Source organism: Podarcis cretensis, assembly GCF_951804945.1.
Source record: "Podarcis cretensis genome assembly, chromosome: 4".
In the NCBI taxonomy this organism is placed as follows: domain Eukaryota; kingdom Metazoa; phylum Chordata; class Lepidosauria; order Squamata; family Lacertidae; genus Podarcis; species Podarcis cretensis.
In genome coordinates this window covers 90425488-90437134 of record NC_137173.1, presented here as the reverse complement: position 1 = coordinate 90437134, position 11647 = coordinate 90425488, and the positions used below count along the sequence as shown (strand labels likewise).

At 43.8% G+C, this 11647-nt stretch overlaps 1 long non-coding RNA gene across 1 annotated transcript; it reads left to right on the top strand.

Annotated features, from left to right (window-relative positions):
* The first annotated feature begins 4074 nt into the window (after positions 1-4074).
* Positions 4075-11228, top strand: LOC307214435. The gene is made up of 3 exons (XR_013838085.1): positions 4075-4180; positions 5811-5908; positions 10730-11228. It is a non-coding gene; the product is annotated as an uncharacterized lncRNA (long non-coding RNA).
* The last annotated feature ends 419 nt before the right edge of the window (positions 11229-11647 follow it).

Below are 11647 nucleotides of genomic sequence, written 5' to 3'. Positions count from 1 at the left end.
CATCTGTTTACCTCACACTGCTTTTAGAGTCAGAGCAAGTTAGAACAAGGCAAGGTTCTTGCATCCCACGAGATCAGTTGGCAACCCTGATTTACAATTCCAGGAGAGCCATTGGGGAAAGGGAGCAACATTTATGTCTAATTGTTCGTACACCACTTATGGATTTAAAATATGATGGTCTATGAATTAAGGGAAAGGCATTAAAATGCCAAAAAAACAAAAACAAAAACAAAACAAAAAACAAAAAACCACAGCATACTACATGAAACGTAATTTATACAATGAACTGATTGTAGAAGAATGGAGCCCTTTTTGGACTATTCAGTAAAGCACTGCAAACAAACGAAATTGTGGGCAGAATTCGAGATAGGATCAGCAGAAGAAATTGAGCAAAATGCAGGTGATGATGATGATGATGGTGATGATGATTTATTTATTATTTATACCCTGCCCATCTGACTGGGTTTCCCCAGCCACTCTGGGCAGCTCCCAACAGAATATTAATAATAGTAATAAGTGATAAAATCTCAAACATTAAAAAGTTCCCTAAACAGGGCTGCCTTCAGATGTCTTCTAAAAGTCAGATAGTTGTTTATTTCCTTGACATATGATGGGAGGGCATTGAAATAATAATAATCATCATCATCATCATCATCATCATCATAGTAATAATAATAAATAAGCACCAGAAGCATCGTATTGCCAGTGCTTGTCAAAATTCTGAGGGGAGGTGGTCCTATTGGGTGATGACCACAACAAATAATGTCTTTCATCTTGTCCCCACAAGGAGGATATATGTGGGCTAATGTTAATGCTAATCTCAGTGATCAAGCAGATCTACATGGGATGATGTGTTCTCTGAGGTAGCCTAGTCCTGAGTGGTTTATGAGCAGGAGCATGCACTAACAAAATGTAATGGAGTTCTAGACATCTTTTCACATATACCTCATTGAACTTAGAATATTGGCAGTGTGTATGGGGACCCCAGGAAGCAATTGCTTCCATCACTGGTAGTAACTAATAGCACATTGTCAAAGACTCTGACCGCCAACCTTCTCAACCGAATACTCTGAGAGGCTCTGGGCTATTGACCTCTCCTTTACTGCATTCAGCAATGTCAGTATAGCCAGTTATCTCTGCTATGGATGCTGGAAGAAAGTGCTGTTTGCAAATTCTGATATGAACTATCCCGGAAGACTCAACTCCTGGACCAATAAGCTGCCACGATGCTGCTTGTGGCCCCAAAAAGGATCTATATAAATCAGAATAGTATTTACATAATAGTATATCCTTTGGAGTTTGCACTTCTCTGAATGCTGTGGCACAATTCTGCACTCAAAAGAACTGTGGTTAGAAATGCATATCTTGAGATTTTAAAAATATGGTTAGCGGTTTAAGAGAAAATACATTTTTAAACAGCTTTGTATGTAAAGAGCTTTTAAAATAATCACCTTCATCATCATGAGATTAATGTGGAAATTGAAGTGATGTGGATAAGAAGCACACTCTCCCATCTAGCCCCATCTCAGGTCTATGTACCAGTAATTCCCTTCCTGGTGCTTCAAAAAAGCCAATTTGGCATTGGTGGTTCTTGTTTTATTAACCCCCTCTTGACACTATTTTAAAAGGGTTCATTTGGGAAAGATATGTTTTAGGGCAGATGAGCTATGAAAAATGGCTGTTGTCTCATGGCAATAGAACTGCTTATGAAAGCATCTTCCTGCATGATTAGACACGGAGAACAATACAAGGAACAACTCTTGGTTTTAAAACATACCAACCATAGCTAATAATAGGCTTTGATTTGTGGCGACTGCATTGAGAAATGCTTAGAGCCTGCAATTTGTTTACTATATTTAAGAGAGATCCTCAAGATGGGATAAGGCTTTAGTCGAAGAACAGCCAAGTGTCTGCACACCACATCAGACACACAAAACTGCTTGGTATGGCAACAACTTGCCAACTATCAACTTGCCAACAAAGGGGAAATTAAGTTACCACACATCAGATACTGATGGCGATGTGAGATTATTTATATGTACACATATATTATCTGTGTCAGGGTTTGCCTAATACAACATTCTTGTACTTGGGCAGAACCAGAAGGAGGTTCGAGAAGCAAGGAGGGGCAGGCCTGAGCTAAAGCTATTTGCTTACTATTTGCTTACTGATTAGGAACAAAGGAAGCTCCCTTATATTGAGTCAGATCATTTGGATCATCTAACTCTGTACTGTCTACACTGACTTACAGCAGCTGTCCAGGATTACAGGAAAGGGTACCTAGCAATGGCAGAATCTCCTGCACAGCGATGTTGTGTTGGTTGCCAGTGCCCAGGTTGGGCGTTGCATGTGGAGGTCCCCAAGCCACCCCTCAAAATAATTCACAAATCACATGTAATTTTATTTTAAGGGTTTTTGGCACCATTTTGGCCACAACTTTATTAAAATACAAAATCTGTGAGTGGTTGCTTAGGCATTGGTTATGACTATCTGTCCCCCCGCCAAACTCCATCGGAAGCCAGTGAAGGGAAAACAATGTTGGGGATCAGTTGAGCTGAGCGACAGTCCCTCACCGCTCACCCAACCAGCTCCCCAAGGCTTGCCGGCCCTGGTTCCATTTCAGGGATTGGACGAAATCGTGGCAAGCCCCAGGATTCCTTTAATGGAATTCCCTTCCAGCACCATTGGACGAGCAAGCACAGCCTATCCTGACCCCTCCACCACCAATTTTTATAACCAATGCCTAACTGCAACCTTACAAGTTGTGACAAATTGCTAAGTAGTAGGCAAAAACCAAATGGCACCAGCCAGTCCGCCAAATGGACAAAATTCCTACTAGGTCCCTGCCCCAATGGCAGATGACCCCATGACAGGCATAGCAAGGAACACAGGGCGGGCGGGCGGGTGATCCGATGCACTCTGAGAAAGAGAAAGCAGAAGCAGTGTGCCCCAATATTTAAAGCCTATGGTCCCACCCACCTAATTTGCTACATGCAATTTGCCCCAACAACCCGGTCAGTCAATTGTTGCGCCAGGCAATAACCATTAGCCTGCCTGGCAACAGAGGGCTGGCCTGGCAGCCCCCACCACAACACGTGCTCTCATTTTAGGGAGAGCACGCTATGGCACCGTAGCACCCCTCAAAATCAACCGGGGCCATGCTGCATCACCTGCCTGCCTGCACGGGGGGAGCCCAGCTGACTGACGTGGTTCTTGGCAGTCAAATCCCTCCGACTTCTGCAGAGAGGTGTGCTGGACTGAGCCACGTTGGGGCCACCCCTTGCCCACCTCCTTCCACCCATGCTGCTCACCGGGGCTCTGAACTGCTCTGCCACCTCTGCCAGGGTGGGGTGGAGATCCCCATGGAAGCCAGTGCCTGCATAGGGGTTCCTGGTCCTGCCCCCACAGAATTTTGTGCCCTGGGCCATGGCCTCCCTGGCCCTGCATGCTACGCCTCTGCTTCTGCATGCAAACAGATGCCCTAGCACTGGGCGATGGCTCTTCTTTGAGGATGTTGCCTCTTTTTGCTGGCATGGAAGACTATCAGCATACGACATCAGATCCTACAGACTGCATGTGGGCCACTCAGGCAGCAGATGATAAGCTACCTGCAGAACAGATGACTCATCTAACTTTTAAGGTCAGAGACTGCATACTCTGCTCCCCCATACTGAAGGAGAGTCTCCACCCCCATCGTCCAACCCGGACACTGAGGTCCAGTGCCGAGGGCCTTCTGGCAGTTCACTCACTGCGAGAAGTAAGATTACAGGGAACCAGGCAGAGGGCCTTCTCAGTAGTGGCACCCACCCTGTGGAACGCCCTCCCATCATATGTCAAAGAAATAAACAACTATCTGATGTTTAGAAGACATCTGTTAAGGGAAGTTTGTAATGACTGATGTTTTAATGTGTTTTTTATCTTTTGTTGGAAGCCACCCAGAGTGGCTGGGGGAACCTAGCCAGATGGGTCGGGTATTCATCATCATCATCATCATCATCATCATATACATATACATATGCCAAATATCTCATTCTCATGCTCAGATAGATAAAGAAATCTCTTTCTCTCACCCACACAGATACCCACACATAGTATACCTAGATGATCTACATAATCCTCCATCATCAGCCTGAGAGATCCATTCATTACCTTCCTCCTCTCCAACCTGCAGACCTCCCAGGTGGGCCGGCAAATGAGCAGGCAGATGAGAAGCAAGCTTAGGGGGGCCTGCAATTATGCTTGCAGTGAAAGTGCTCTGGTGCTCAGGTGGTCTGGCACCAGCCCTGCTGCTGCTACCACCCAGAAACAGGTGGGGCAGACCAGCCTCAGCTGTTGTGCATCCTGCTGTTTCTGACACTTGCCAAAATCTCTCATCCAATTTCTCAAAAGTTTAGTTTCCCTGCAAAAGAGGCTTCCATTTTTTTCCTGAGTCTTTCTGCAGGCATGTTATTTCTTGATCATTTTTCGATGTGGGGTGTTTTCTTCTATCCGTTTAATGTTTATCCAGCACTCTGCAACCTTCTGATCTGTAAAAGCCCCCATAGAAGGAGGGACCTCTCTACCATTCGACTTCATTAAAACACAGAAAGTCGGGGAGACTAGCAACCGAGTGCCTAATAGCAGTGTGCTCGCTGTTTTTGTTTTTAAGAGAATTTCCTTTGTAGTTCTTTTTTCCCCCTTTCCTTTCCTTTCCCTTCCTTCCTTCCTTCCTTCCTTCCTTCCTTCCTTCCTTCCTTTTCTTTTACAAAACACCGTTTAGCACTGATTTCTTTAAAGTAAAAAAGGCTTCACTTTAAAAGCACACACAGATGAACAGCTGTCAGGCACAGAGTAGGCAGCCTCCTCACTTTCCCATACTTACTAGAAAGCCCAGCTGAAGTGCAGCATGAAAGGTGAAGCATGAAAGGCAGGATGCTCACAAACACAGACCCTCCAAGTGTCCCTATTTTCCAAGGACAGTCCTGGTTTTACAAGAGCCATCCTGGTTTCTGATTTGATACTGGAATGTCCCTCTTTTCTCAGGACATCCCTATTTTCATCAGAGAAATGTTGGAGGTTATGGAGTTATGTGACCCCAGAGCCAAGGAGATAAGCAGTTACACAACCTTAGAAGACATCTGAAGGCAGTTCTGCATAGGGAAGTTTTTTTTTTTTAATGTTTAATATTTTATTATGTCTTTATATATTTTGGAAGCTGCCCAGAGTGGCTGGGGCAACCCAGTCAGACAGGTGGGGTATTATTATTATTATTATTATTATTATTATTATTATTATTGTTATTATTATTAATATTAATATTATTAAGAATAATAATTTTATTAAGGAGTAAAAAGGTAAAGGGACCCCTGACCGTTGGGTCCAGTCGTGGACAACTCCGGGGTTGTGTGCTCATCTTGCTCTATAGGCCAAGGGAGCAGGCGTTTGTCCACAGACAGCTTCCGGGTCATGTGGCCAGCATGACTAAACCGCTTCTGGCAAACCAGAGCAGCGCACGGAAATGCTGTTTACCTTCCTGCCGGAGCAGTACCTATTTATCTACTTTGATGTGCTTTTGAACTGCTAGGTTGGCAGGAGCTGGGACTGAAATAAGCCAATCAGATACAATCTTCCCTCCAAAAAAGGCAAGGCAGGCCAGCTAAAAATGCTTTGCCAGTAACATCATGAGTACCCCCAGATTCTTACCTACTTCAATTTTATAGCAAAGGAAAACTGTGGTCCAACATATTTTCCTTTATGAAAAATATTGGCACTCCAAATTGTAACACATGAAGAAATATTGAGAATATTATCTGTGCTTCTTTCTGCCACAGAGCCGAATTGTTTCTTCTGCTGCCAGATCGATAGAAAGTTGGAGTGAAAAAAGAAATGTAAGGAAACTACAACACCTGCAATGATGTTCTTCGAAAACGTACCCTTTCACTTTACAGATTTCTGGAAGCATTTAAGCAACCCATCTGAAAGCAGTTTCGAGAGAGCAAATGCTGACACTGAGCAGTCAAAGCTAAAATAAGTTGCACCAAACACATGTTGCAACCTGGAAGAAATTGTCTTACATTCTAGCACTCTGATATTTAGCACAGCTACTTGCACCTAAACTTCCGTGTGTGTGTGTGTGTGTGTGTGTGTGTGTGTGTGTTCCTCTGCACCTCCCTCGTGTTCCTTGACCTGCTGGATCAGGTCAAATAATAATAATAATAATAATAATAATAATAATAATAATAATAATAATAATAAATTTTATGTATACCCCCCCAGCCAAGGCCGGGCTCAGGGCAGCTAACAAGCAATAATAAAAACAAATTGAATGAATACAACTTAAAAACAAGATTAAAATACAACATTAAAACATTGAAACATTAAAATGCAGCCTCATCACAGGAGGAGAAAGGAAAGAAGAAAAGAGGTGGAGGGAATCAAATTGACTCCAAGCCAAAGGCCAGGCAGAACAACTCTGTCTTACAGTCCCTGTGGAAAGAAATCAGATCCTGCAGGGCCCTGGTCTCATGAGACAGAGTGTTCCACCAGGTCGGAGCCAGTGTTGAAAAAAGCCCTGGCTCTGGTTGAGGCTAATCTAACTTCCTTAGGGCCCGGGACCTCTAGGGTGTTGCTATTTATGGACCTTAAGGTCCTCCATGGGGCATACTGGGAGAGGTGGTCCCATAGGTACGAGGGTCCTAGGCCGTGAAGGGCTTTAAAGGTCAAAACCAGCACCTTAAATCTGACTCTGTACTCCACCGGGAGCCAGTGCAGCTGGAAAAGCACTGGGTGAATATGCTCCCATGGCAGAGACCCTGTGAGGAGCCTCGCTGCAGCATTCTGCACCCGCTGGAGTTTCTGGGACATGGGCAGAGGAGGAATGGTGGAGACCACCTCCCTATCCTGACCCTTCCAGGGAAGAGGTCAAGGAAGACAGGATAGATTGACAACAGTGATTTGATGGAGGTCACAGCTCAGAGGCAGATGAGGGGGAAAGTTGGGAGATCATGGGAGAGCCAGAGCAGCTGGCTGACACGTTGTCATTAGAAAGCATTCCAGATCCTCCATCTCCCAGAACCCGGTGAACCTTAAAAGTATGAGAGCAAAGAGCTCAAAGACAGAGGGCACCTAGCAGCACCTGTAGAAGAGACAATGAGAATGACGAAGGAGGAAGTGGGAGAGACAGGGGTGGAGATTCACTCAGAACAATGCCATTATCTAAGAGGCTGGGTTCTATAGCCTCTCTCTGCAAAGAGTGAAATAAAAAAGGATGGTAAGAAAATTTTCCTTGCCTTATACTTTCCTGTGCAACCAGCCATGAGCCGCTGACAGCATCCTGAGACATGCCTATTGAATCCAGCATCCTGTTCTCACAGTGGCTAAACAGAAGCCAATGGGAAGCCCACAAACATGACATGAGTGCCACAATTCTCTGGTTGTAAACCCCATAAATTGTTATACAGAGGTTTATTGCTTCCAGTGGTGGAGCTAGAACATAGCCATCATGTATTTCTTTGGAAGTCATCCAGATTGGTTGCTATCATTACATTTTATGGAAGCAAATTCCATAGTTGCACTTTCCCTCGTCTGTCCTAATATTCTAACATTCAATCATTTGATGATCCTAAATGAGAGAGGACAAGAACAGTTCACGTTCTCCACATTCTACATAATCCTTTACACCTTTATCACTTCTCATTTGACTAATTTTTCTCTCTCTAAAGTAAAACACCCCAAATGTTGTAACCTTTCCCTATATGGGAGGTGCTCCAGCCCTATAATAATTATGGTTGTCCTTTTCTGAACCTCTCCCCAGTTCTACAATATCCATTACTGGGTGTTTCGTATTGTATCCCTAGGGTTCTGAGGGGAACATCGGCTTTCCTAAATAAAAGCTGGACTGATTTTCAGTGTCTGCCTCTCCTGGCACCAAGTGCATTTTCTTTCCAGCAAAGTTTTTCCTTGGGCATGGAGTGTGAATTTGTTATTCAAAAAGGTGTCCATCAACTTGTCCTGAATTTTTTTGCAGTGAATTCTAAATGCTGTGTTCTGCTTCAACTTAAGGGTGCTGTTCTCTTCCTTTCATACTAACCTGGCAAGGGAGACACTTCGATCATTTTAAGGGTGCTTTTGACCCTCTTAATAGCTTGTTGTATGTCACCCTTATAGTTTTGATGAAGCATGACATAATAAATCTTAGGAAGGATAAAGGTAAAGGGACCCCTGACCATTAGGTCCAGTTGTGGCTGACTCTGGGGTTGCAGCGCTCATCTCGCTTTATTGGCCGAGGGAGCCAGTGTACAGCTTCTGGGTCATGTGGCCAGCATGACTGAGCCGCTTCTGGCGAACCAGAGCAGCGCACGGAAACGCCATTTACCTTCCCACCGGAGCGGTACCTATTTATCTACTTGCACTTTGACGTGCTTTCGAACTGCTAGGTTGGCAGGAGCAGGGACCGAGCAACGGGAGCTCACCCCGTCGCGGGGATTTGAACCACCAACCTTCTGATCGGCAAGCCCTAGGCTCTGTGGTTTAACCCACAATGCCACCCGCGTCTCTTAAGGATGGATGGAAGGGGTTAAATAAATAATATTTCCTTGCAACACATGGGACACTAAGTCTAACGGCCTTGAGAAATGGAGAAGTCAATGTGGGAAAGGGTTCTTTGATGATGGAAAATTTAGAAAATTGCTGCACCATCCCATAGAGCTTTGCAATGCCAACAAATCTTAGGATCCAAAAGGCCACATCAGTTCAGATGGCACCATTGTTTGGCAACACATGAGTACACATTGCCTCTTCAACATAACAACACAGCTGTTTGGGGAGGATGGGGCTCCTTGTTCTTCATTAGAAATGCAACCAGGGCTACATTCTTGTGCTTAGCTATGCATGAGCAAGTTCCACTGATTTCTATGAAACTTGAAGAGGCCAATGACTGACTTGGCCCAGTATGTGCAGTATGTATGCGTGTGGATAGAGATAGAGATAGAAACAGAGCTATATAAACATTTGAAAACTGATTTCATGAAGCATTAAAAATGCAGTGCTAGAATCATATTGCACATCTACAAATAGAAAAGGGGTTTGAGCATAAAATAGAAATTTTAGATGATTGTTCACTGACAGTCATTTTAATTGATGAAATAGTGAGTTGGGCCTTTTGTGATTGGTTTTTAGGCTATTTTGGTTCTGGAGAGGGCTATGTTGTTTTCAGTGGAGTGTGTGTGTGTATGTTGTAATTGCCATATCAAATGTTCAAGTTGGCCAAGTACAGTGGTACCTCGGGTTACATATGCTTCAGGTGACAGACTCCGCTAACCCTGAAATAGTGCTTCAGGTTAAGAACTTTGCTTCAGGATGAGAACAGAAATCGTGCTCCGGCAGTGCGGCAGCAGCAGGAGGCCCCATTAGCTAAAGTGGTGCTTCAGGTTAAGAACAGTTTCAGGTTAAGTACGGACCTCCGGAACGAATTAAGTACTTAACCCGAGGTACCACTGTAGTCATTTTAATCCATGGTTTTTTAAAAATGCCTTCTCCCAGGCTTCCTCACGGCAACATGGGCTCCCTCTTTGAAAAGCTTACATACTAATAACACTCCCTACATTACACTGACCATGTGAAAACTACCCAACTGAAAGCTCTCTCAATTTCTATACTCTTTCTCCATCCCTACCACCAACATCCTTGCTGGTCACTTTGATCTGCCCCCACCAGCTCCAATTGCCAAAGGGAGGGGGAGAAAAGTTTTGAGCAGCAGTAGTTCTGCTGCGTTCCTGTGAGAAGAAATGTCAAGGAAAGCTATGAAGTCAATCTGTAATTCCAACAATGAGTGGTAACCTTTGAAAAATGGTTCACCTTTACTTCCTTCAATATTTCAAACAATGGCACCTCTACTGAGTGACCAGAGGAGGAATGACCGCTGGGAGGAGCACAGAGAGAAGAAGCCTCGTTTCGTAACCCAGCAAGCACGCGATGCCTTTGCCCCGTGGCACTGCGGCCCATAGACTGCAGCAAAATACTGGGCAATGTTTGCCCAGTATATTGTCCATGCAATGGGTTCATGAGAAAAAGCTGTCCCATGAGCCCTTGCATTCAGAAAAAGCTGTCCCATGAGCCCCCCAACATTCAGCCCAGACACTGAGGTCCAGCTCCAAGGGCCTTCTGGTGGTTCCTTCACTGTAAGAAGCGAAGTTACAGGAAACCAGGCAGAGGGCCTTCTTGGCTGTGGCACCCACCCTGTGGAACCCCCTCCCATCAGATGTCAAATAAATAAACAACTATCTGATGTTTAGAAGACATCTGAAGGCAGCTCTGTTTAGGGAAGTTTTTAATGAGTAATGTTTTAATGTATTTTTCATCTTTTGTTGGAAACCCAAGTGGGCGGGGTATAAATAATATATGATGATGATGATGTAAGACGGCTTTCCCTAGGCCATTTAGCCAATCTTGTTGGACCCATGGGCATGTTATCAAACTAGATTAAATGTCATGTGTACCACACATGCTGCATCTAAGCACACATTGCAACCTAAGTATGCATTGACTAAGTACATGTGCAACCCTTGGTCTATTGGAAGAAGATATTCAATTAAATAATAATGTAACTTAAACTTTTATATTTTCTTTGCCAGTTAGAACAATACTATTTCCTCACATATGCTAATTTATAGCAAATCCCTCTCCTTTTTGCACAGTATGATGTTCCTGATGCAACATGTACCTGTTTCCCTTTATGCACCTAATTTTGCAGCATGAAAGCCACAACAGGAGACTGAGAACATGCCTCTTCCAACTGAGCTCTAAATGTTTTGAGAGGCTTCTTCTTAGGTTGGACAGCAGAAAAGGAACATTTCCTAGAAGACAGACCTTTGAACTAAAATCCCACAGAACAAGGGAGTCACCTGCTACAGAAACTCTGTGCAGAAGGGATGGGGAAGGAGAAAACCCAGAAGAATGACTACAAAGAATATGGAACGACACGGCTGCAAATAATGAAGAAGCTGCAAGAGTTCTGACTTCTTTCCTTAAAAAAAATAAATCTCCTGGAAACAAGCACATAATAAAAGAACTGCTCCTTCAAAAGAGCTGCTGCTTCGAAATACAATGCAAACTAAATTTCAGACAGGCTAAAAATAGTTTTTCAGACTTGGGCGGGAGAGGGGTGGTGGTGCTGAGGTAATCACGATCAGGAAATCCTCAGGCCAGGCAGAAAGCAAAGATAATAAAAACAAAGATGTGAAGAAAGCTAAGCTTGCTCTTTCTTTTTCTTTGCTTTGGCCTTTTTAAAATTGTTCTTTAGGGAAAATGTGTATGGGACAGTCCTAACCTGAGACAAGTACCACAGAGCTTTCTGAGGCAGTAAAACGTGGTCTAAAGGTTGTGTGTGTGGGGGTTTTAATGCTGCACAATGGGAAGCTTCTTTCATTTTACATACATGGACACACACAGACCATGTTTGAGGAACACGCTCTTTGCAGATTCTAATAAAATCTGACCTGAGCTGCAACCCCAAGGACCAATGGCGGGGCAGAACTTAGTTTACTCTTCTCCAGCAGTGTTTTTGTCTTAACGTTTATTTTAAAAAACCTGTAAAAATGCACATTTCAGGATAAAGTATATTCAGAAATATGCAATTAGTAAGAAAATATAATTGAAATTACGTACTTAA